Raw genomic sequence first — 23,847 nt, 5'->3', positions numbered from 1 at the left:
AAAAGCCATGTTGAAAAATTAGTAATCTAGAAAAAGGAAACAACATACCTTGTATGCATTTAGGAAGCAGGATAATGTAGTTGCTAAGAGGGGTACCTGGAAATCAGGCTTCTCTGTGGCTGGCTTTGTGACCCTTGCCAAGCCACTTAACCTCTAGAAGCTTCCATTTCCCAATCTGTAAAATGGTAATGGTTGTTTTGAGAATTATGAGATAATTCATGTAAAGTGTTTAGCACAGTACCTGGTGCACAGTAAGTATAACTTGTAATAATGTTGATGACGAAAATAATAATTGGATGATTGTATTGAAAAGAGACCAGAAGTCTATATACCAAAATTATTAACATTGTTTATCACTGAGTGATAGGATACATTTTTATTTACTTATCAGGATTTTCTAAATTTCCTGCAATTAATCATAAAATAAAGAAATCAGCATTTAAATCGTAAAGGTTGGGGGAGGAACAGCTCACTTGAAGAAGTACGGTCATTTTGGAGTTACGAGTAACTGTATTTTTTATTAATACATCTGGAAACTTCATTGCTACAGGGGGATGTGGCGGGGAGGAACAGTTGTCCATAAATATTTACGGCTAGAGCCATGCTTAGACAAATAACATGTTTCAGTCTTTGTCAGACCGAAAATTCATTGTACTGCTGGGGCGTCTATATTAGCAGCACTAGCTGAAGAGCTGTAGTAATGTTCTGGTGTGTGATTTGGTTAATTACTGTCACGGTTTTATTAGCTTTGACATTTCTTTTCCAGCATCTAAGACTTGGGAAAATTTAAGATTAGCGTTAACTATCTAGCTCAAATGAATTTCTTCTATAGACAAGTAAAATCAACAACTCTAAACCACACTGACAGTAGGAGGGTAAGGATTTCCTAATATAGACACAGTATGGAAAACCCCATTTTGAATTTTGCTTCCCTTCAGCTATCTTAGTTTACTTGCCTGCAGAGGTATCTTAAGGCTACAGTGATCCAGGAAGACCTTCCAGAAAACGGGCTGGTGGAGTTGTCTCTGGGTGGATAAGATACTAGCTTGAAGGAGAATGTAGTGGAGCTTCAATATAGATGATTTCAGCATTCCCAGTTTTGGCAACTGAAGGTCTACGACTCAGAGATTCTACAACGTCTAGAAACAAACAGGTTCCTGCTCTGACTCATAGCAGCCGTATGTACAACAGAACAAAACACTGCCCGGTCCTACACCATCCTCACAGTTGTTGCTATGTTGGAGCCCGTTATTGTGGTCACTGTGTCAGTCCATCTTGTTGAGGGTCTTTCTCTTTTTCACTGACTCTCTACTTTTCCAAGCATGATGTCCTTCTCCAGGGATTGGTCCCTCCTGATAACATGTCCAAAGTGCATAAGACAAAATTTTGCTGTCCTTGTGTCTAAGGAGCATCCTGGTTGAACTTCTTTTGAGACAGAAGTAACATAGAAACGCTTGACATGTAATTTGTGGAATCATGAGCAAATCACTTAGCCTGGCTGGACATCAGCTTGGATCTCAAGTTCATTAGCTACTCAAATTCATTAACTCATTAATTTGACAGATGTTTAATGAGCACTCCTCTGTGTGCTTCAGCTACAGCAGTGAGCATGACAAACACCATCCCTGCTTCAATGCGGGATTTCTGATGGAATTATCTGCTGTGGCAGCCTCACGATTTTAGGGACTATTACTCTCATGTCAAGACTGAATCACAATAACTGACCTTTATACTCACGTATCTAAAATGGAATTTTCAAATTGTTTTCTCATGGTTACCTGCTGAATCTTCTGGGGCACTTTAAAATATATATATGTGTGTATATATACACACACAAATTTATACGTGTTTTAGATATGTTTATATATGTTCTAAATGTTTTAGCCAGGTAAAATATTCTCTGTACCGTAACTGTAAAGATGATATAGGCAGATTTCCTACCAATTTGTTGGTTTTGCCATTATAGAGATAGATGGAGTCTCAGGAGGAGCAGGGTATCACCAGCTCATGTGAGCGGTTTTTCTTCGTGTTAGCTAGACTTTAGTACCAGCATTCGGTTGCACATTTGTGGAACACCTCAGCAGACAGCGTACCCTAAGCATGATAATACTGAATGCCCTGACTTAGGTGCGGAAGTGGGTCAGGAAGGAGAAAACAGCCAACAACTGAATTTTTATCTTTCCTGGGGCTTCAATATGTGATTGTCCTCTAGTCCTAGTCTTCAGCCTCTTAAAGACATCTCAGTGTCTTTGGTAAAACTATGCTCTCAACTAGAAACTGATACCAGTGCATTTCACGGAGCAGGGCTCTTTCCTCCGTAGCAGTTTTGTGTAGAAAAGATGGTTTTAATTTTATCTCTTTCCGTAGCACTGCATATTTTTGGGTGTAAAACTTAGGTCCCCCACCCATGAGGTGTTTTCGTAAGCACGCTGTGTTAATTTTTATAGCAACATGTAAAAAAAACTGGCATTGCACGGTTATGAAAACACATCACCTGGAAAGGGCCCAGCTAGTAAGCAAACTGAGAAGGTGTGGGTTATCTGCATTAAAATTTGGTAATTGACCTTAATGCAGCAAATGTATGGAGAAGGAATTCTTGTCTTCACTGTAAATGTCATTGTCAGGCTACTCTCAGCTTTAATAACTTAATTTCCTATGTTGAACCAGGATCTCTCTCACCTGTAAATTAGAGTGCTTAAAGTGTTCTAGTTAATTTTGAGAAGAACCAATGTGAAACAGCTACTTGCGGAAATCATTAGAAATTGCAGATGTGGTTGGTGTTATCTCACTTTTCACCATGGATATGCCCGTGATGGGTTATATGTCAATCAAAATTTTGCCACTAGAATCAGATTCGCAGGTACATCATGGCGTAACCGAACCCCACTCAGGTTTTTGTCCTGTGTTATTACTGATTGAAATAAGACGGACACTGACTGCAATGGAAACAGAAAGTGGCAAGTTTATTGTCTGTGCATACAAGGAGCGCGTGGGGTCTAGTGACCTTAAGGCCATGTGCTCACTGACTAAGGGGGCTGGGGAGCTTTTTGTTTCCAATGGCGTCAGGGGGTTAGGTTTGGTACCTGGAATTTTCTGCCTTTAGTCCTCCCGTGCCTATGTTTGGGGGCGGGCGGCGGGGGGGGGGGTCAGTTGAAGGATGTGATTTCAATGTGTGCATGCTTCAAGGTGTAACTAGGGCTAGTCAGTGGACGGAGCCACTACCTGCTGCGACTTCCTGCTCAAAACAAGACAGAGGGGGTAAGGGGTGTTGATTGGGGTTTTCAATATGGCTGAGCAGCCTGTTTCAATCCCCCCTTTTTGTCGTAGGTTTCACAGTCTTGGGCAACAGGGCGCTGTGTCTCTCTAGCTGCTTCTTGCTGGATGGGGATGTAGAGGTCTAAGGGCTAGAGAAGTGGAGCTCTTGTGTTGTCTGAGTTAAACAGTTTTCTCTCTCTTGTATCTATAGTGGCCCTTTATTAGGCTGTCGTCTCCCTTCTTGATAGGGGGATGGGTTGAAATTTCTGGGCAACCATCATTTGGAGCTGGAATTTTTGAATCACTTGAAATGACTCTGCCCTTCAGGGGAGAAGGCATCAACTCATTAAGGCATACACCAAGACACATAAGCTTATCTAGAGAGAGGAACAACACAAGTAAAGGTTAAAATAGAAATTAGTAAAATGGCTAGAGCAAAAACAATTCTTAATACTTTTATGGTACTAATTTTTATGATACTTTTTAACCGGTCTTTGTTTCATCTCTTGAATAGCCACTTAAGTCTTTTCAGTGGTTCACTTTTTTTTAAAAAAAAAAAAAAAAAAGGCAAAAGTGGGAAGTAGACAAGCATGTTGTTAAGAGTCATGTCTTTTCAAGTCTTAAGAATATTACAGGGTATAAAATGAGCAAAGCCACTGAAACTTGTGATCTTATATTCTGAATTGTCTTTTTTAATGATCATTGGTACCGGTTTCAGTAACGACAGTCAGGAGGGTCTTCACTGGCCCAACAAATTTCTATTTACTAAATGTTAATAGAGAAATATAAGAGTGGAAAGTCTTTTGTGTTCTGGCTTATGTGAAAGTTTCTATGTATTGTCTTTATACCTCAGGGCCCAGTTGATGTGTCCTTGTGAGTCCAGCTCTAGCTGGGTCACATTCTCTATGCTCAAGGACAGGTAATAATGACTAATATTATTTCTTAAATCTTAAATCTTCTTTTTGGTCGGAGATTGGAGATACCACATCAATGATCAATACCTAGACTTAGTCAAGCTCCTAGATGGCGACCATGGCAGGTTCTTTAAACTCAAGGTGCTGGTTTTCCACCGGATGCCATCTGGTTTTTCACCAGGATCTTAAGAGCGAAGTTCTTTTTTGTATGGTTGAAGTGAGCAGACTCAATATACATCAACATTTTAGCCTGAGGCCTTCTTTTGTCTTTTAGGTGTGTAAGACAATAGGATAAATTTTTATTGTGCCTAATATTACCAGGATGTAGATTAAGAATATTACTTGTAGTAGTACAAATAAATCTGGTGTTTGTAAGGGCGTTACAGTGTGCGACCAAGTAGCTTGCTATCCAGTGTTTTGTATATCCTGTTCTATTTCTCCTGTGTTATTTATCTAAAAGTAACAAGAGATATTCGCTACAGCACATATTACACTTTCTTGGACCAATAAATAAAAATTTAAGGCTATTTTGATATCTCATGTCACCTTGGCTTAATGAGGTAGAAATCACTGTTATTTGTCACATAAAAAAAAAAAACCAAACCCGCTGCCGTCAAGTCAATTCCGACTCATAGCGACCCTATAGGACAGAGCAGAACTGCCCCATGGAGTTTCCAAGGAGCACCTGGCAGATTTGAACTGCCAAACTCTTGGTTAGCAGCTGTAGCACTTAACCACCACGCCACCAGGGTTTCCATTTGTCACATAGTTATTGATAAATTTCTTTAAAAGATTTATCCAATTCAGATATACCATAAGTAGTAATTAAATTTACCAACCATACCTTGAGTGTTAGACTTTCTTTTGACTCTCATTTTACAAAGGATAATAAATTAACATTACCTTTCTAGTATTTACTACGAATATCTAAAGATCATTTTAAAGTTCTCAAAGTGTATTCATTGCCCAGATTAGTTAGGAATCTAAACAAGAGATTGTCTATGTAAATTCACTATTAGTTAGAAAGGGATCATCTAAATTTGTTTAGTTGGATCTACCACACAAAAACATATCATTTATAAAGCACACACAGTTTGTCTAGAGAAAACAGAAGGCATAGAAAAATTTATATATGACAAACAAGTTTCTATTAAAGAGTACGTGATTAGCAAGGTAATAGAGGATGGACTTCTCTCGGAGCTCTCTAGTTAATCTGTCTAAAACATATTAAGTGTTTTCCCTGAGGGCAAGCTGTGTCTCACTGGTTTACTTATTAAGTCATAGGTCACTTTCTCAAAAGCAGAAGTGGAATTTAAGACAAAATAGAGTCTGAGTCATGAGGTTGATCTCTGAGATCCTGATTCTTTAAGTTACATAATTTTCTATATAGCAAGAGGGTAAGAGTTTGATTACAAGCATTAGAGAGGTATTTCGTACAACATTGTCTTGAAAACTGATTAAACCAATTACTGATTTACCTTAAATATAACTCTATTTACTGATCTTTGGAGTCAGTTTCTCAAAACAGACTGAATTCTTCAAAAAAAAAAAAAAAAAAGCACAACGCCCAGAGCAAAATGGTCTTGTTAGTTTATCTGGACAATTGTTTGACTACTACTGGCTTTTGGAATCAGTTTTTTCTCAAAGCTCAAGGTTTAAAAGGACACCCAGAGGCGATGGCCTGTGTAGGTTCTCCCAACCTCTATGAAAGTCAGAAATCCGGATTTTAGGAAAATTATACACAGTCTTTCATGGTTCCCTCTTTGGATCAGGATCTTGTAATAGAATCTTTGATTAAAAATGTTTAATAAATGGTAATTGGGCACTATCTGGTTTTTAAGATCTCAGGCACCATACAGTAAATCAGGAGGTAGAATAGAAACACTAACACCAGGCCAATTGTCTGAAATAATCAATGAAGCCATGACTCTAAGGTCTTTGAACCAAGGAAACAAATCCCATGAGGTGTTTGTTTACACAGAAGTAGCATCAGTAGCTGTTTTTCATGTGTCTCAGTAACAACTACATTCTCTCAAACCTAAGACTGTGTATTAATATAAACACAGCAACATTTATCTATTAAGGAACAAACTATTCTCTGAGAGAACTAATAGAAAATCTGATGTTATTCTAATTTGTAAAATCATAGCTCAAATTTTAGATACTTTTCTGGTTATGATATTTACAACTTTGCTAAGTTTACCAAAAGGAACTTCTAATTCAAGAGTGAAAATAATTAAACCCATTAGGTAGATAATTTAGGAGAAGAGAGGAAAATGATTTCTTGTATTTAGTATGTAGGACTTTAAAGCATTATTTCCGGAAAGAAAGACTTCAAAATATCAGAAATATTTTTACATAAAACCCAGTCTTACGTAGTTAACTTCTGTTGCAGGTGATTCTGGATCGACTGCAGTTTGCAAAACCATCAGCTTCTGTACAGAGTTCTGGAAATCTTGATTGAGTTTAGTCACAGTTCAATACAGTCCATATTTTTTGTTGAGATATTCTGGCCAAATGTTTTCAGAAAATCGGCGAAGTAAAAATTTATCTGTAGATGACAAAACTTATTATGGCCATGATTAATTTATAAACATAACTCTTAATAGTCAAAGACCTGATAGAAATTAATTACAAGCATAAAATAAAGGCCAGGTAAAATCAGTTAAAAAAAAAAAAACACTTTAGATAAAAATATTTTTAAATATACCCACTAATAACCATATTTTTAAAGAACTTCAGACATAACACATAATAATCTTGAGACATAAAACCATATAGTCAGTATATACTAAGAATATACCAAGATAATCAAGTCTCTAAATTCCTGAATAGTAAAAAAAAAAAATAACATCATAGGTAAATGATTTGAATTCTCCAGTAAAACTATTGGCTTTGATGATGTTAGATTCAAAAAATAAAGTTTGAACCAAGTTAGCAATAAAGAAATAATAAAATTATGACATAATATTATGTATTTGTTGTCTAATATAAGGCAAAAACATGAGGAAATACTAACATATAAATTTTAACCCAAAAAGAAAGAATCAGCACTTCTCTTGATTTTAACAACAGGTTCCATGTATTTTATAACATGTTAAGTAAACCTTTCCAGCACTTTTATAAAAATTTTGTGGCTTTCCATGAAGTTTCCAACTTGTCAAGAGTTTATCATAAGTTACTGTGAAACAATACTTATTTCACCAAAGATCTCAAAATAAAAACCTTAGCTGTTTTTCCTTCTTAAAGCCATGTGGCTTGGTTTCTGACTCAGGTATCTTATTCTAATGTTTTAGAGGCAGGTTACATTAATAAATTAACTCTTTAACTCAGAAGTGAAAGAAAATTTTGTTATTTTAACAGCGAGAAACCTAATTCTTTGTTTTATGTGCTATAAAAGCTCTTAAAAATCTCATAAATTAAACCATTAAACTTCAGTCAGACAGATAAAACTTTTGACCATATCAAATAAATTTCTTTTTAATAAACTTCTTAAAAGTTCTCTTTGTTGTATATCTCTTATAGTAAAGCCCTTTAAATGGCAAAAATGAACTCACGTATGAGCTGACCCAAATATATACACACATGTATCTTTTCTTTTGTGGTATAAAAAGCAAAAGTACATAAGCTTAAATTACAACAAATATCTGTTAATTCAACATCAATAAGTTGCCTAAAAGGTCTTAGAAATTATTTTAAGCCTGTATACCATAAAACATAACAAATTGAAATAAAGTTGCTTTAAATATTTCAAGTTTTCATTTAACTTTTACTATTTCCCATTTCCCATATATATATATATTCTTTTTTTCCAATCTAATTTTAGCCCTTAAAGATGTCATCAACTGGCTTTGGAAATCACAAAGTTTCTGTTTAATTGACCAGTTCATTGATACGGATATAACCTTTAAGTCTCTGGCTAGGGTTGGAAACATTTTTCTAGGCCATTTTGGGTGTGTCATTCTGATTTTTATTTGACCTTGGAGGCTGAGGGCTGGGGGCTGAGGAGGCCTGATTTTGTCCCACCCTACCTACCTTTTAAATCCAGGTAGAAAACGAGATTAGGTCATCCTGGTTCATTTACATATGTTTAAGTGCACCTAGGCATTTTGCAAGGCAAAACAACTTCTTTATCTCAGGGTAAACGTGACAGGTCAGTTCTATTAGCCAAGAGATTTTTAACCCTATACTTCTTTCAGTTTTTGAAGCTTTTCTTTTAGGGTAATAGGAATTTGTCTCATGCACTGCAGCCAAGAGTTTTCTCAGCTCCAGGAAAAAACCTCTTTTTAAAATCTTAACACTGTGCCCAGAGTGTTCTCTGTATTGTGATTCAGATCCCAGTCTAGACTGAAAATCTGTGTTCGCCATGTATCTCTTTTTTTTTTTTTTTTTTTAAAGATGAAAAAGAAAACTTTAAGGCCACGAAGGGACTCTCAAGCTTATTTTCTTGGGCTATTCTCAAACCCAGACTTACATCTACAACCCACAGCTAACCTAAAACCTAGTGCCATCGAGTCAATTCCGAGGGCTGGTAATTCTTGGGATTACAGTCTTCTCAGGGGCCCTTTTCTACATGGAAAAGAAAGAAAGAGGAAATAAAATACGGAGAGCAAAAAGAACAGAGTGGATACTAAGATGATAAAGAGAAGAATGTTCCGAAAAACCGCAGAGGGACTTGAACCCCCCAAACCACCAGTGGGGCAAGGGCCTCTCTTAATTAGGTGAGAGTGGGTCCCAGTGGGCCACAACCCCTATTTCCCTCGTTTTTATGCGGTCTGGCCTTAGGACTGCACTTGGCCACCCTCTTCGTGCTGAATTCCCGAGACCAGTGGAACAACCTGGTCGAGCGCCCTTACCTGAATTGTCTTCTATCCAGTTTCTGTTCCCGAGCTGAGGTGGGGATGCAGCGGACTTTGTCCCCAGTGAGAATCATGGTAGCCGCCCAAGACTCCTTACCGATCAAATGAGATCGGGATGCGCCTTAAGGCCTATCAGGGGTCCTGATACTCACCGCCCCCCGGGTTTCACAGTCAGCCGTCCCGGCGGAGTCGCCAGAATTTGTAACCAAATGCTACTGGGATTCTTGTCCTGTATTAGCAGATTGAAATAAGACAAACACTGATTGCAACGGAAACAAAGTGGCAAGTTTATTGTCTGCGCATACAAGGAGCGTGTGGGGTCTAGTGACCTTAAGGCCACGTGCTCGCTCACTAAGGGTGCTGGGGAGCTTTTTGTTTCCAATGGCGTCAGGGGTCTGGGTTTGGTACCCAGAATTTTCGGCCTTTAGCCCTCCCATGCCTGTATTTGAGGGTGGGCGGGGTGGGGGGGTCAGTTGAAGGATGTGATTTCAATGTGTGCATGCTTCAGGGTGTAACTAGGGCTAGTCAGTGGATGGGGCCACTACCTGCTGCGACTTCCTGCTCAAAACAAGCTTGTGGTTAGGAAGACGGGGGGGGGGGGGGGGTGTTGCTTGGGGTTTTCAATATGGCTGAGTAGCCTGTTTCAATGGGAGCTGACTGTTCCGGTGATCTGTATGGTAAACCTTTCATACCTTACAGCATACTTCTACAAAATGATTAATCAGCTCCTCATTTGAGGTTTGTGTGTCCCCAAGTTTTCATAAAAAAGGAGGCTTCTGGACCGTTGAAGGTGCACTGACATACCCACAGCATGAAGAAACGCTAGTGAAACCCCATTACAGCTGTGAATTCCAGGGCATACAGTGGGTTATGACTACTCTGGAGACTTTTGCCATGTGAAGTAAATTTTAAGTAATATTACATATTACAGTGAAGGTTTTCTTAGCTGGGCTTATGACAAAAGAAAATGCACAAAAAGTTTTCTGGTGTCTGAATATCCATATTTTGTCAGGAAACTGGCAGACTTACCAAAGTTGTGGTCAAAGATAAAACAATGAAAACTTTTTGTTATATTTATTAAATATCTCTTGAGAACTTACTTGTGCCAGACATTGTACTATGTAGTTACTAGTTTCTAATTTTGTGTTAAAAGGAAAAACTATTAATCAATAGCCTATAGAGTTTTTGGTATCTGTTGATGATGAACCAATGGAAATTTCTACCTTCTCACTCAAACTTGCTGATAGAAAGTGTGCCTGTTACATATTTATTGCCTCTCAGTGGTGAATCCAACCTTCTTTGCTTAGTTTTGTGACACCAGAGCTGTAGCCCGTAAACCTCTCTTGCCAGCTGCAATGCTAGGCTTTGTCAGTAGAGGGGGCTGGGGCAGAGGGGGTCTGCATAGGTGAGTAGGGGAGGGAGGGAGAGCTGTTCCTGTTTCCTGCCATTTACAGGCCAGGAGGGAGGCCCAGGGGCACTCATCTAAGTAGCTCACATAGAGGGCTGTGTAGCCCATACCCCCCAGCAGGTGTCTTCACCACCAGGTAGACCACTCCTGCAGACCACCTCCAGCCCACCCACATTCTGAGGCGTTCCTGTGAACTGGCGCAGACCTGTGCTTTCTGGTAATTTCCCCACCACCCAGCGAACCCCGTCTGTGGATATGCTCCCATCAGCTCTCACTCTGGGGTAGATTTCTCTGCTGCCTAGTGGGCAGTTCCTATGGACGTCTCCAGGCCACACCCTCAGTCACATTTCTGGTTTTAGGCTACAAGTTCCTGTTGTAGCTAAGTCCTCTCCAAAGAGGTCTGAACATCAGCCTGTGTGGAGAGCCCTCTTCTGAGTTCGTGGTTTCCTCCTTGTTTACTCCCTGTCATTTCTAGAGGTAGAGCAGCTTTCTGCACTTATTTCTTCTGTACCCCTTAAATGAGTTGCTGACAAGTCATTTCCAACTCAAGGTGACGCCATGGGTGTCAGAGTAAAGCTGTGCACAATGGGGTTTTCAGTAGCTGATTTTTCAGAAGTAAATCACCAGACCTTTCTTCCAAGGCACCTCTGGGTGGACTGGAACCTCTCCAACCTTTCTGTTAGCAGCCTAGCACCTTCGCTGTTCGCTCCACCCAGGGACTCCTCTGTACCCTTAGTGCCCTCATTTTCCCTTTTTAGTAGTTAAACCAAAAAAAAAAAAAAAACCCCACTGCCATCGAATCGATTCCTACTCATAGCAACCCTATAGGACAGAGTAGAACTGCCCCACAGGGTTCCCAAGGAGTGCCTGATGGATTCAAATTACCAACCTTTTGGTTAGCAGCCAAACTCTTAACCACTACACCACCAGGGTTTCCATTCAGTAGTTAGCCACCTTTAAAAAAAAAAAACATTGCCATGGAGTCGATTCTGACTCACAGTGACCCTCTAGGACAGAGTGCAACCACCCCACAGGATTTCCAAGTCTGTAATCTTAACAAAAGCAGGCTGCCACATCTTTCTCCCACAGAGCAGCTGATAGGTTTAAACCTTGGACCCTTTGGCTAGTAGCCAAGTGCTTAACCACTGCATCACCAGGGCTCCTTCAGCCCCCTTTTCCTTGCTAACCAAAAAACCAAACCCGTTTTCCTTGCTAACTCAAAAACTTCCCTTGCTAGCAGTTCTTTATTTTAGATTTTCCCTGTTTGAATTATGGGTGTGGTTTCTGTCTCCTGGCTTGACCCTGACTGAGAGAATGGGGAGGAAGATAGCCGTCTGCATGAAGAATTGACCACACCCAACTAAAACTCATAACCAACACCAAGTTCCCTTCAGGTACCATCAGGCACTCCATAGACAGGTGCTAAGTATCCTCACCAGCAGTACTGCATTGAGTACCAGATAAGTAAAGACCCTTTTTATGTCGCATAACAGGAAGGCATTTATCCACTCAGCAGAGATTTATTCAGCAATGTCTGCGTGCTTGGCACTGGTGTAGGTGCTAAGGAAAAAAAAAAATGTGATACCCAGGCTCTGCCTTGCAAGTTTGTCAGGAAGACAGAGCCTGGGCATTTGAAAAGTTAACCAGCAATGCGATAAAGTTTGTAGGGCAGCATACGGTCGCATTAGCATTTGTATTGCTTCCTATTTCTAGACTAAGTAATGTTGCAGAACACCAGGATTCTGTTCTGTACGATCCGTTCACATTTCTGAGCACACCGGTGTTCATGTGTCTTTTCAATTGTTTCCCATTTTCTCTACACAGACAATACTTGCTGGCAGGAACTCCAAGGGTTGCAAATTGGTAGGTCCTCTGTAATCAGTGAAAATAAATAGTTTATGATACCAGGTCTTTGAGATCATGTCTGTGCATGCACACTTTGGGGCTTAGGAGGCATCTTTTTACTGAATAAATTGCTGGAAGCCCGCTGTGCAAAAGTGCTATGTGGCATGTCATTGGTTTGGAGATTGTAGGGCTCTGTGTGAAGTGATTCTAGTTTTTGGAGTCTTCAGCCAGGAAAGATTCTTGGAGCCCGCTTGGGGGAATCTGGCCTCTCTTTATACATACACACTATGCCCGTTGCTGTCAAGTCAGTTCCAATTCATAGCAACCCTATAGGACAGAGTAGAACTGCCCCATAGGGTTTCCAAGGCTATCATCCTGTGGGAGCAGACTGCCACATCTGTCTCCCACAGAGTGACTTATGGATTTGAACCACCAACCTTTCTTTATAAGGAGCCCTGGTGCCACAGTGGTTAAGCAATTCGGCTGTTAGTCTTGGTCATCCAGTGCTGCTACAACAGAAATACCACAAGTGGTTGGCTTCAACAAAGAGAAGTTTACACTCTCACAGTCCAGCAGGCCAGAAGTCCAAACTCAGGGTGTTGGCTTCAGGGGAAGACTTTCTTTGTCGGCTCTGGAGGAAGGTCCTTGTCATCAGTCTTCCCTTGGCCTGGGAGCATCTCAGCACAGGAACCTCAGGTCCAAAGGACACACCCTGCTTCTGGCACTGCTTTCTTGGTGGTATGAGGTCCCCATGTCTCTCTGCCTGCTTCTTCCTTTTATATCTCAAAAGAGATTGGCTTAAGACACTATCTCATCTTATAGACCTCATCAATATAACTGCCACTAATCCATCTCATTACATCATAGTGATAGGATTTATAACACAGGGAAATCACATGGGATGATAGAATGGTAGACAGTCAGACAACACTGGGAATGATGACTCAGCTAAGCCGACAGACATCTCTGGGAGACATAGTTCAATCCATGACAGCTGCTGACCAAAAGGTCAACCAAAGTGTCGGTGGTTTGAATCCACCAGCCACACCAAGGCCTCAGCAAGATTGATTGACGCAATGTCTTTAACAGTGGGTTCAAGCATAACAACGATTGTGAGGACGCGCAGGACTGGGCAGTGTTCCGTTCTGTTGTACGTAGGGTCGCTGTGAGCCAGAACCCACTCAATGGCACCTAACAGCACAACAACATTCCTGAAATATAGCTCAGCCTGGATTCTTTTCCTTTTTAAAATCTTTTGCTCTACAGAAATTTTGTTTCCCTCACTATAATTAGAAAATCTGTTATTTTTGTATATCTGTCCTCAAAGCTCTGAGCTACCGGTACACGCATGTATGTGTGAACCTGTATGGCTTTTTCTAATTTCTGTTTGCCCTTGTCATCCTTGAGGATTAGGAAGATTGGCTTGGTCATGGAGCCTAAAAGAGAAGATATGTACAGGGTGTGTAGGAATTGTGATGAGGTGGAGAAAAGGTTAGGTTGTACCAGGAAGCTCACTTCGACAGTTTTCAGCCCCCTCTACCACTTCCGGGCTGTGACTTTTGGTAACCCTCTTGGGCCCTCAGATACCAGTCATTGACTGAGAATGATTACTTTTTCTTACCTCCTAGGGTTGTTGTGGGCTGTGTGAAATAAGAAAGGTGGAGTATTAGAGGTACATGACACATTAAAAGCTTCCAATAGATACTGGTTTGAAGAATAATGGATTGCTACCAACATGTGGCATGATCCTTTGCAAATCCTTCTTGGGCATCGTAGAGGCAGTGAACTAAAATCACGTGAACTGGGTTTGCAGAGGTCCAGCCAGTTTCTCAGTGAAAGGGAAGAGATTGTAACTGGTGTTAGGTTTAAATGAGAGCATCACCATGTGTCTAAGATGTATCTGGAATCCCTGGGTGGCACGAATGGTTATGCACTCAGCTACTAACCAAAAGGTTGGAGGCTTGAGTCCACCCACGGGCACCTTGGAAGAAAGGCCTGGCAATCTACTTCTGAAAAATCAGCCATTGAAAACCCTACAGAACACAGTTCTAGTCTTAACACACAGGGGGTTACCCATGTATGTGTTATAATCAAGTCGAATGCAGTAGATTTTATTTCCCCCCACCAGTGCTCACTTTGGGGTGTATTCTTTGGATCCCATCTTCCTTTCAGTGCAAACCATGTTATCTAGAAACATATTCACGTATATGATCACATACATCACTACTTCTGGGGGAAAAATGATGACTGTCATCTGAGCTGACTTCACTCTAGGCCTATGTGCAAAAACAGTTTCTTATGCTAAATGAAACACTCCCTTCTTGTCCTTGCTGAGGTCAGGGTGAGGCCAGGCTCTCTAAAGTGTTCTAAGAGATTTAGTCACACCCTACCCTATCCAGGCTCACCTGGAGAAGAAGTGGATTAAAGGTTAGTTGTTTGGGAATGTGGCCTATTAACATTGACCTAGAAGTTAAGCTCTGGTTTTAAATGTCTGTCTGTGTGTCAGAAACGCAACAACCCTTGAAAACCAAGGGGGAACTTTCCCATGGCAAGACACCCCTGTTCCCACCACCTGCCCTGGTCTGTTCTTTGCCAAATGTTTGCTTGCTCTAATACGAAACCAGTTGCCATCGAGTTGACTCCAACTCATGGTGACCCCATGTGTGTCAGGGTAGAGCTGTGCTCCATAGGGTTTTCAGTGGCTGATCTTTCAGAAGTAGATGGCCAAGCCTTTCTTCTGAGGCACCTCTGGGCAGACTCCCACCTCCAACCTTTTGGTTAGCAGCCGAGCGAGGTAACAGTCTGTATCACCCAGGGACTCCTGCTATAATACAGGCAGATATAAATTAATGTATTTATCATTTATCTGTTTGATGCAAGTCTGACAATGAGGATAAAATTTTATTTTTCAAAATGCAAATAACTTATTTTCTAGTTCTAGAAATAATGATGCTTGTATAAGTTTCAAGTAACGTGAGGGTCCCTAGGGAAAAAGGAAAAGTGGGGCGCCCCCTCTGGAGGGAACAGCTGTTGCTCACTCTATAGGCAGTCAGAAGCCCTAAAAGCGTTTTTAAGTATCTGTTATCTAAATAGGATGAAACTCTAATATTGCTCTGCCCCTCGTAATAAGTCCTAGACAGGTCTTTATCCTTTTTAACCACTTCACAGTGTGGCAATGAGTGGTTTGACCATAATTTATCTAACCAGTTAACTGTTGATGAATTTGTTTGTTTAGTAGTTCTCGATTTTTTGTTGCTACGGGCAACACTAAGTGTGGTGGTATTCACATATTTGTGCCCTTATCCAAATGTTTTTCTTTATATAAATTCTTAGAAGTAGATTTTCTGAGTTAATGAGTATTCCCAGTTTACATTTTGAAAGATCTTTGCAGATCCCCCTGCCCCAGCCAAGTATCCAAGTATGCAAGTACCTCACAACATTCTTGTGCTAGCGTCGCATTTCATTCTTCCTCCCTTCTCTCTGTGGTAGCCAAAGTACTTAACACACTTCAGCTTTTTAAGTGGTGCAGGAAAAGTCAATAGAAAACAGAAAGGAATGTTGACTTCTAAACATAGGAAGTTAACTTTAAAAAGATCTGTTTTTTTAAAAACCTAAGTATGGTAATTTACATTCCTGGGCTGGTATTCCTAGATGGATTCTTCTAAAATGGAATTCAACTGAATGCTTCAATGGTAAAGAGGCGTGGTCAAAATATATGGATTTCCAGGCCATCACAGGAATGAAGACTTTCAGACCATCCTCAGGTTGTCTTTCTGTTATCCTCCTACCTCCTGCTGATTCCTTAGCCCACTGGTCTGACCACCAACCAGGAGAATTTTAACCTGCCGTCACCCCACAACCACCCCCTCTGGTTTTGTGGGAGGTGCTGTAGGGAGAACCTGAAATTCACAGATAACCCTTCTGTTGGTTTATCTGCTCAGCACTGCAGAGGACAGGAAATCGTAAACGAAAAATGCTTCTTTCCCTCAGGAGATTAACAAGAACATTTATCTTTGGCACAGACGGCAGCTAAAATTCTGCTCTGTAGTTCTGAGTCAGATCAAGAGATTTTCAAGGAGGTAGAAATCCATGCAAGTGGGTTACCGCTCTGGGAAAGTGATTGATAACGGAGGAAAGATCCAGAAACTCAGGTTTGCTCTTCACTGGCAGCCAAGCCCAAGGAAGAGAATTCCTATGTCACTTATGTTTGTGCTTGAAACCACTATTATTAATTTCTCTTTATTATCTAAGGATTTCAACTCACGCTATAAAGTGGGACTATACCAGACACGGTGTTGATTGATCCAAGGCAAGGGAAGGGTATACAGATGTAACTTGTTCAAAAAATAAACTTGCTCTCATTTTTTAGTCAATCAAGCTTTGCATTTATTGAAGCAACTTTTCCAGTTACACTGATAGCCAGTATTTTGGGGTGCTCACTCAGTAAATGAGGGCACTGGTGGTACAGTGGTTAAGAGCTTGGCTGCTAACCAAAAGGTCAGCAGTGTGAATCCATCAGCTACTCCTTGGAAACCCTATGGAGCAGTTCTTCTCTGTCCTATAAGGTCGCTATGAGTTGGTGTCGACTCAATAGCAGTGGGTTTATCCAACATCTGAGACACTGGTGGTTCAGTGGTAGAACCCCCACCTTCCCTGTGGGAGACCTGGCCAGTTGTTCAGTTCCCAGCCAGTGCACCTCGTGCACAACCACCAGCTGTCTGTTGGTAGAGGCTTGTGTGTTGCCATGATGCTGTACACATTTCAGGTAAGCATCCAGACTAAGACAGACTAGGAAGAAAGGCCTGGTGGTCTCCTTCTGAAAATAAGCAAGTGAAAATGCTGTGGATCACAAAAGCCTGCTCTGCAGCCAGTCACAGGGATGGTGCAAGACCAGGCAGTGTTTCGTTCTGTAGCGCATCAGGTTGCCGTGAGGCGGGGGCCAACTCAACGGCAGCTGAAAACCTGTAAAAACAGCATGGGGGCGGTATCTGACGTCCTCCAACCCCACAAGGGGGAAGGAGAACCACGGTCAACAGCACAAGGCTGACTACCATGAGGTGGAGGCCAGACAGGCCTCCTCTCTCTGCCGTCTTTACCAATTCTGACACCAACCATCCCTTGCACAGCAAACAACACTCTCTATTTCTCTGCTGGGTTTGATAATTCATTGCCCTGGCCACACAGAACTCACAGACCACACTCAAGATTATGGGATTTATTAGGGAAGTAACAGTTATCATTCAGGCTCAGGAACACTCAGGACATAGGTCTCCCATCAGGATAGCCTCTTCCCAGTGGTGCTCACAGGCAGGCCTCTCCCTGGCCCTAGGCTTCTGCCCAAAGGCACTCAGCTTTCTCTCCGTGGGCTGGGAAGCCCACCGCGCTATCTGCTGCTGGTTTCTGCTCCCAGGTCTCTCTTGCCACCACTTCTCACGGTCTTCAGGGTTACAGCTTGCTCATGCTCTCTCTTTTTCTCTCAATCTCTCTCAGTCTTCTGCTTCCAGGAGCTTCTTAGCACAGGGATCCCAGGTCTAAAGGACATGCTCTCCGCTCCTGGCCTTTCTCGCTTGGTGGTGGTAGGATCCTCCTCTCTGCTCTGGAATTGGCTCTCTTTTAAGGCAAAACTGACCAGTCCCCTTGGTGAGCTACATTTACCCTAACACACAGTTCTGCCTAATCACTTGGGTGGGAGTTACAAGATCATGGCTAGAAAGGCCACACACAAAAGTAATTAATTGCACCACACGATCAAATTCAATAAATGGATTACTATTCCAGTTTTCACAACTCTACCATGTTTAAGAAGGCAATGAAGTATTCAGTACATTATAGACGAACTTCATCTGAAATTAAAAAAATAAAGTTTGAGAACTTGAAAGAGCCCATTTAGAGAAATTAGTGGACAAACTGCTAAGGTGGCTGGTTCTCTGTGCCGTTCTGTCAACAGTTCATGAACTGTCCTTGATATAACAGTGTTGAACTTTGCGGATTTCACATTCCAAAACACCTCATGTTTCCTAATGCACACTTAGCCTTTCCGAATGACTTTTTGCTGAAGTCCTGAGATCAGAAAGACACATGCCTGTGAAAAGCTATTTCCCGATTTGGGGAGATTTTCATGTAACGTTTACAGAGAGACGCAGTTCCTTTAGTATGCCATAAAACTTGGGCAGTTTCTGCCTCATCGTTGGAAGCCTCCCTGCTTGAACCCTTTGTAACAACCGTCAGTCAGTCAGTCAGTCATTTCCCAAAGAGTTTTTGAAGGCTTATTTTTGGAGAAGCAATGAGTTTCCTGTTGCAGTGTATCTTCAGACAAAACAAAACAAAACTCATGGTCTGGTTGACACAGTACTAAAAATATGTCTACTAATACTAATGTGAGTGTGTCACTATTACATAGCTCACCAGCTTTGAGCCCTTCTAGGGTAGAGAGTTTTTTGCCTTTTTTTTTTTTTTTTTCATTTTGTTCGTCTAGTAGATGTATCTTAAGTACCTACTACAAGTTTTGACACTTACTAGGTATGTAACAAACATTTGTTGAATGTATGCATTAGTGAGTGAATTAATGAGTGGGGTGGGTGGCTGGCTGCAAAGATTTTAGCACTGATAATATTAACGGAAATATTCGTATTTTACACTTACTGAATTCTTAGTATTTTCCAGGTACTAGGCTGTGTGTTTTTTTGTGTACAGGTATGGATTATTTCATGCGATTCTCTCAACAACCCTGTAAAGAAAGTACTGTTAGTATCTGCATTTTACTAATTGAGGGAATTGAGGCTTAAGGAAGTTAAAATAACCCACTTGCCTAACACTGGGATTGGCAGACTGGGCCAGATGTTTTCAGCCTTTCAGGCTATGAAATCTCTGTCTTTGAAGTGTGAAAGCAGCCACAGATAATATGCATATACAAACAGGTGTGGCTGTGTTTCAGGAAAACTTTATTTACAAGAATAGTCAGTGGGTAGGCTTTGCAGCAAGGGCCATAGCTTGCTGGCCCCTAGTCCAAAGTGTGACACCAGTCAGCGATGGAACTATAATTTGAACCAAGGCAACAGTGACTTTGAAGACCTTACATTTAACCAGTTGTGAGTAAATTCTGATCCAAAAAATTAAAAAAACAGAACTTTAGAAGTTTTCGTCTATCCTTGTTTCCCCCCTCCCACTTTTCCCCCTAAGTCTTCCTTTATCATCCAGACCACTTTTCAATTGTGCGGACCAGCTAGGATATCCCTTGAGCTTCAGGCGTTGACAGGCTGAGATGGGTTCTAGAACAGAATGAAATGGGGTGATGGGTTAGCAAGTATTTGGGATGGGCCAGTTTGGATGGGGGTGGTCAGGGAAGACCTCCATTAGGAACCACTTTGAGGCGAGGTTTGAAGAATGAGAACCAGCCCTGCAAGGAGCTGAGGGAGGGCACATTCTAGGCAAAAGGGGCCACAGGGCCGAAGTGTGCAGGCAGGGAAATAGTGAAAGACTCACAGTATTTGAGGAAGAGGAAGGCAGCCATGGGGCTAGACTGTAGGGAACCATGGTGTCTTAGTCATCTAGTGCTGCTATAACAGAAATACAACAAATGGATGACTTTAACAAAAAGAAATTTATTCTCTCACAGTCTAGTAGGCTACAAGTCCATATTCAGGGCATCAGCGCCAGGGGAAAGCTTTCTCTGTCAGCTCTGGAGGAAGGTCTATGTCATCAATCTTCCCTTGGTCTAGGAGCTTCTCTGCATAGCAACCTGAGGTCCAACGGACATGCTCCATTCCCAGTGTTTCTTTCTTGGTGGTATGAGGTCCCCAACTCTCTGCTTCCCTTTCCTTTTAACTCTTGTAAGATAAAAGGTGGTACAGGCCACACTCCAGGGAAACTCCCTTTACATTGGATCAGGGATGCTACCTGAACAAGGGTGTTATATCCCACCCAAATCATCTTTATCCACAGGCAGAGATTATGATTTATAACACATAGGAAAATCACAAAGTGGAGGACAACCACATGGTACTGGGAATCGTGGCCTAACCAAGTTGACACTTATTTTGGGGGGATGCAGTTCAATCCATGACATTCCCCCCTTTGGCCCCCAAAAATTCGTGTCCTTGTCACATTTAAAACACATTCACCCCATCATGTCATAGCAAACATCTTAAAGTAACCCCAAGTCCAAAATCCAAAAATTCCTCTACATTTGTGAAATCTAGAATACAAGCTATCTGCTTCCAAAAGTATAGTGGCAGAACAGGCACAAGCTAGACATTTCCATTACAAATGGGAGAAATTGGAGGGAAAGAAGGTATAACAGGCACCAAGCAAGTCAACAGAACACATTACATTAGCCCTCAAGGCTTTGAAAATAATCCTCTGTTCTCTGAGACATATTACACAATGGCCTTGCCCTCCAGACTCTAGGTGTTGGCCACACTCTCTGGATTCTGAGTGGAGGACCCTCAGCTCTGGGCTTCAGCTCCACCTTCCAGGCCCACTGGGTTGGCAACTCTACTGCCTCGGCTTTAAGCGCACCATTCTCCTAGTCCATATGAGTGGCAAGTCCACCTTTAGAAACACCAGAGGTCAATGCCATACCTTTTGAACCTGCTTCCTGAGTTCCTTGTCTCTTCAGCTTCTCCTTCCTGGTTCCTTGGCCTCTTGGCCCCTCGGGCCTCATGCCTGCATCTGCCCTACTGGGGCATGTGTTTCAAAGCTCTGTAGCTCCACCAGTAAACTTCAGCCAAAAGGCACTCAGCTCTCTGGCTCCATGGGTCAGCAAGCCAGCTCCATCCATAAGTGCCTGGAGGCATCCCACTCCACCAGGACGCCACCTGCGCACAAGTATTTAGCCCTCTCACTCCGTGGGTCAGCTCCAGCAATGTATGGCACTGGTCTCCTGCTTCTGCTGCCAGTCCTCTGCTGCTGATTCTCACTATCTACGCTTCCTCTGGTGTTAACAGTTCTCCTCACTTCCTTCTGCGTTTTCTATCCATTCACAGTTTCAGAATCACTTTCACATTTTAGGTATCTGGGGCTGGACTGTAGGGAACCTTGGCATTGTGGCAGTAGGAATCTAGAAGTGAGCTGGAGCCAGATCCTGGAGTATGTGTGTTGTGATTTAGATTTGCTTTTTAAAAAATTATTCTCAGTGGTTCTTAACTCTGCCTGCACATTAAAATCACCTGGGAAACTTTTAAACATCCTGATTCCCAGATCACATCCCAGGTGAGTTATAGAAACAGTGTTTTGTTGTGGTGGTTGTTGTTTATTTTTGTTTTTCTTTTAAAGCTCTGTGTTGATTCCTGTGGCAGCTGGGGATGCGAGCCACTGTTGTAACTGCTATGCAGAGAAGGAATTGGAGGATGTAATAGAGAAAGCAGAGCCCTGGTGGCATAGTGGTTAAGAGCTTGACTGCTAACTAAAAGGTTAGCAGTTAATCCACCAGCTGCTCCTCAGAAACTCTGTGGGGCAGTTCTACTCTGTCCCGTGGGGCCTCTCTGAGTCAGACTTGACTACAGAAAGCAGTGCTAAGTTGGGTAAGGCTTTTGGATGCTATATAATTTCAAGTTGGTGGTGACCTAGGCTTCAGTTAGAACGGAAGAGCTGGAGAGAAGTGGTGGACAGATTCAAGATAATGTTTAGGAAGTAGAATCTTCAGGGCTGTCTGGTGACATCATACGAAGGTGTTGCAAGAAAGTGAGGAATCAAAATTAATTCCTAGGATTTGAGCTTAGTATGCTGGGTGCAAAGATGGTGCCATTTCGTTGAGATGAAACATGGGAAGATGGAAGATTGGGGTAGAGGGAATCATGATTGACTGAATTTAACTTGGAACCCCAAAGCTGTTTATCCATCTGTAACCAGAAGTGGGTTTATGTTTGGATCTTTGTGTATACATGTGGACCTGGTTGGGTACCAGTGGGGTATGCCTGTGTGTTTGGGAAATGAGTGACTACAGCTATATTTTTAAAAAGCTTGAATCTGTCAGGCTGTGCTAAACACTCATTTATCCTAATAACTGGGGGAGTAATCCCCACTGTACAAGATGAAGAAATTGAGACACAGTGAGATTTACAGGCACATACCTCTTTTTATTGCCCTTCACTTTATTGCACGTCACAGATACTGAGTTGTTTACATATTGAAGGTTTGTGGTAACCCTGTATCGAGCAAGTCTTTCAGCGTCATTTTTCCAACAGCATGTGCTCATTTCATGTCTCTGTGTTACATTTTGGTAATTCTCACAATATTTCTTTCATTATTATTATACCTATTATGGTGATCTGTGATCAGTGATCTTTTATGTTACTATTATAATTGTTTTGGGGTGCCACAACCCGTGCCCATATAGGACAGCAAACTTAATCGATAGAAGTGTTTCACTGCACCATCAATCAGCCATTCCCCCGTCTCTCTCCCTCTCCTTGGGCCAACTTATCCCCTGAGACATGACCAAATTGAAATTAGGCCAATTAATAACACTACAATGGCCTCTAAGTGTTCAAGTTAAAGGAAGAATTGCACGTCTCCCACTTTAAATCAAAAGCTAGAAATGATTAAGCTTAGTGAGGAAGGCATGTCAAAAGCCGAGATAGGCCAGAAGCTAGACCTCTTGCATCAGTTAGCCAAATTGTGAATGCCAAAGAAAAGTTCTTGAAGGAATTAAATGTGCTACTCCAGTGAACACACGAATTATAAGAAAGTGAAAAAGCCCTATTGCTGATAGGGAGGAAGTTGTAGTGGTCTGGAGAGAAGATCAGACCAGCCACAATATTCCCTTAAGCCAAAGCCTGATCCAGAGCAAGGCCCTAACTCTCTTCAATTCTATGAAGGCTGAGAAAGGTAAGAATAAGCTGCAGAAGAAAAGTTTGAGGGTAGCAGAGGTACATTCATGAGGTTTAAGGAAAGAAGCCATCTCCATAACATAAAAGTGCAAGGTAAAGCAGCTGATGTAGAAGCTGCAACAAGTTATCCAGGAGATCTAGCTAAGATAATTGATGAAGGTGGCTACACGAAACAACAGATTTTCAATGTAGATGAAACAGCCTTATATTGGAAGAAGACGCCACTAGGACTTTCCTAGCTAGAAAGGAGAAGTCAATGCCCGGCTTCAAAGCTTCAAAGGACAGGCTGACTCTTGTTAGAGGCTAATACAGCTGGTGACTTTAGGCTGAAGTCAGTGCTTATTTACCATTCAGAAAATCCCAGGGCCCTTAGGAATTACGCTAAATCTACTCTGCCTTTGCTCTATAAAAGGAACAGCAGAGCCTGGATGACAGCACATCTGTTTACAACATGGTTTACTAAATATTTTACATATACTGTTGAGACCTACTGCTCAGAAGGAGATTCCTTTCAATATATTACTGTTCATTGACAATGCACCTGGTAACCCGAGAGCTCTGATGGAGATGTACAAGGAGATCAATGTTGTTTTCATGCCAGCTAACACAGCATCCATTCTGCAGCCCATGGATCAAGGGGTAATTTTGACTTTCAAGTCTTATTATTTGAGAAATACATTTTGTAAGGCTATAGTTGCTATAGACAATGATTCCTCTTACAGGTCTGGGCAAAGTAA

The 23,847-nt window shown here is 41.6% G+C and overlaps 1 protein-coding gene and 1 long non-coding RNA gene across 4 annotated transcripts in view; one reads left to right on the top strand and one right to left on the bottom strand.

Moving 5' to 3' along the window:
- PTPRG (protein tyrosine phosphatase receptor type G) overlaps positions 1-23,847 on the top strand; it is an 822,569-nt gene that overhangs the window by 597,603 nt on the left and 201,119 nt on the right. The window lies entirely within an intron of this gene.
- On the bottom strand, positions 138-22,365 carry LOC111750576 (uncharacterized). Its single transcript, XR_002785660.2, has 4 exons — positions 20,862-22,365; positions 9,026-9,257; positions 6,545-6,720; positions 138-3,632 (listed from the first exon to the last, which is right to left on the bottom strand). It is a non-coding gene; the product is annotated as an uncharacterized LOC111750576 (long non-coding RNA).

Source organism: Loxodonta africana, chromosome 22 (assembly GCF_030014295.1).
Source record: "Loxodonta africana isolate mLoxAfr1 chromosome 22, mLoxAfr1.hap2, whole genome shotgun sequence".
NCBI classification, from domain to species: Eukaryota; Metazoa; Chordata; class Mammalia; order Proboscidea; family Elephantidae; genus Loxodonta; species Loxodonta africana.
The sequence above is the reverse complement of the archived record's forward strand: the minus strand, read 5'-3'. Positions and strand labels throughout refer to the sequence as shown.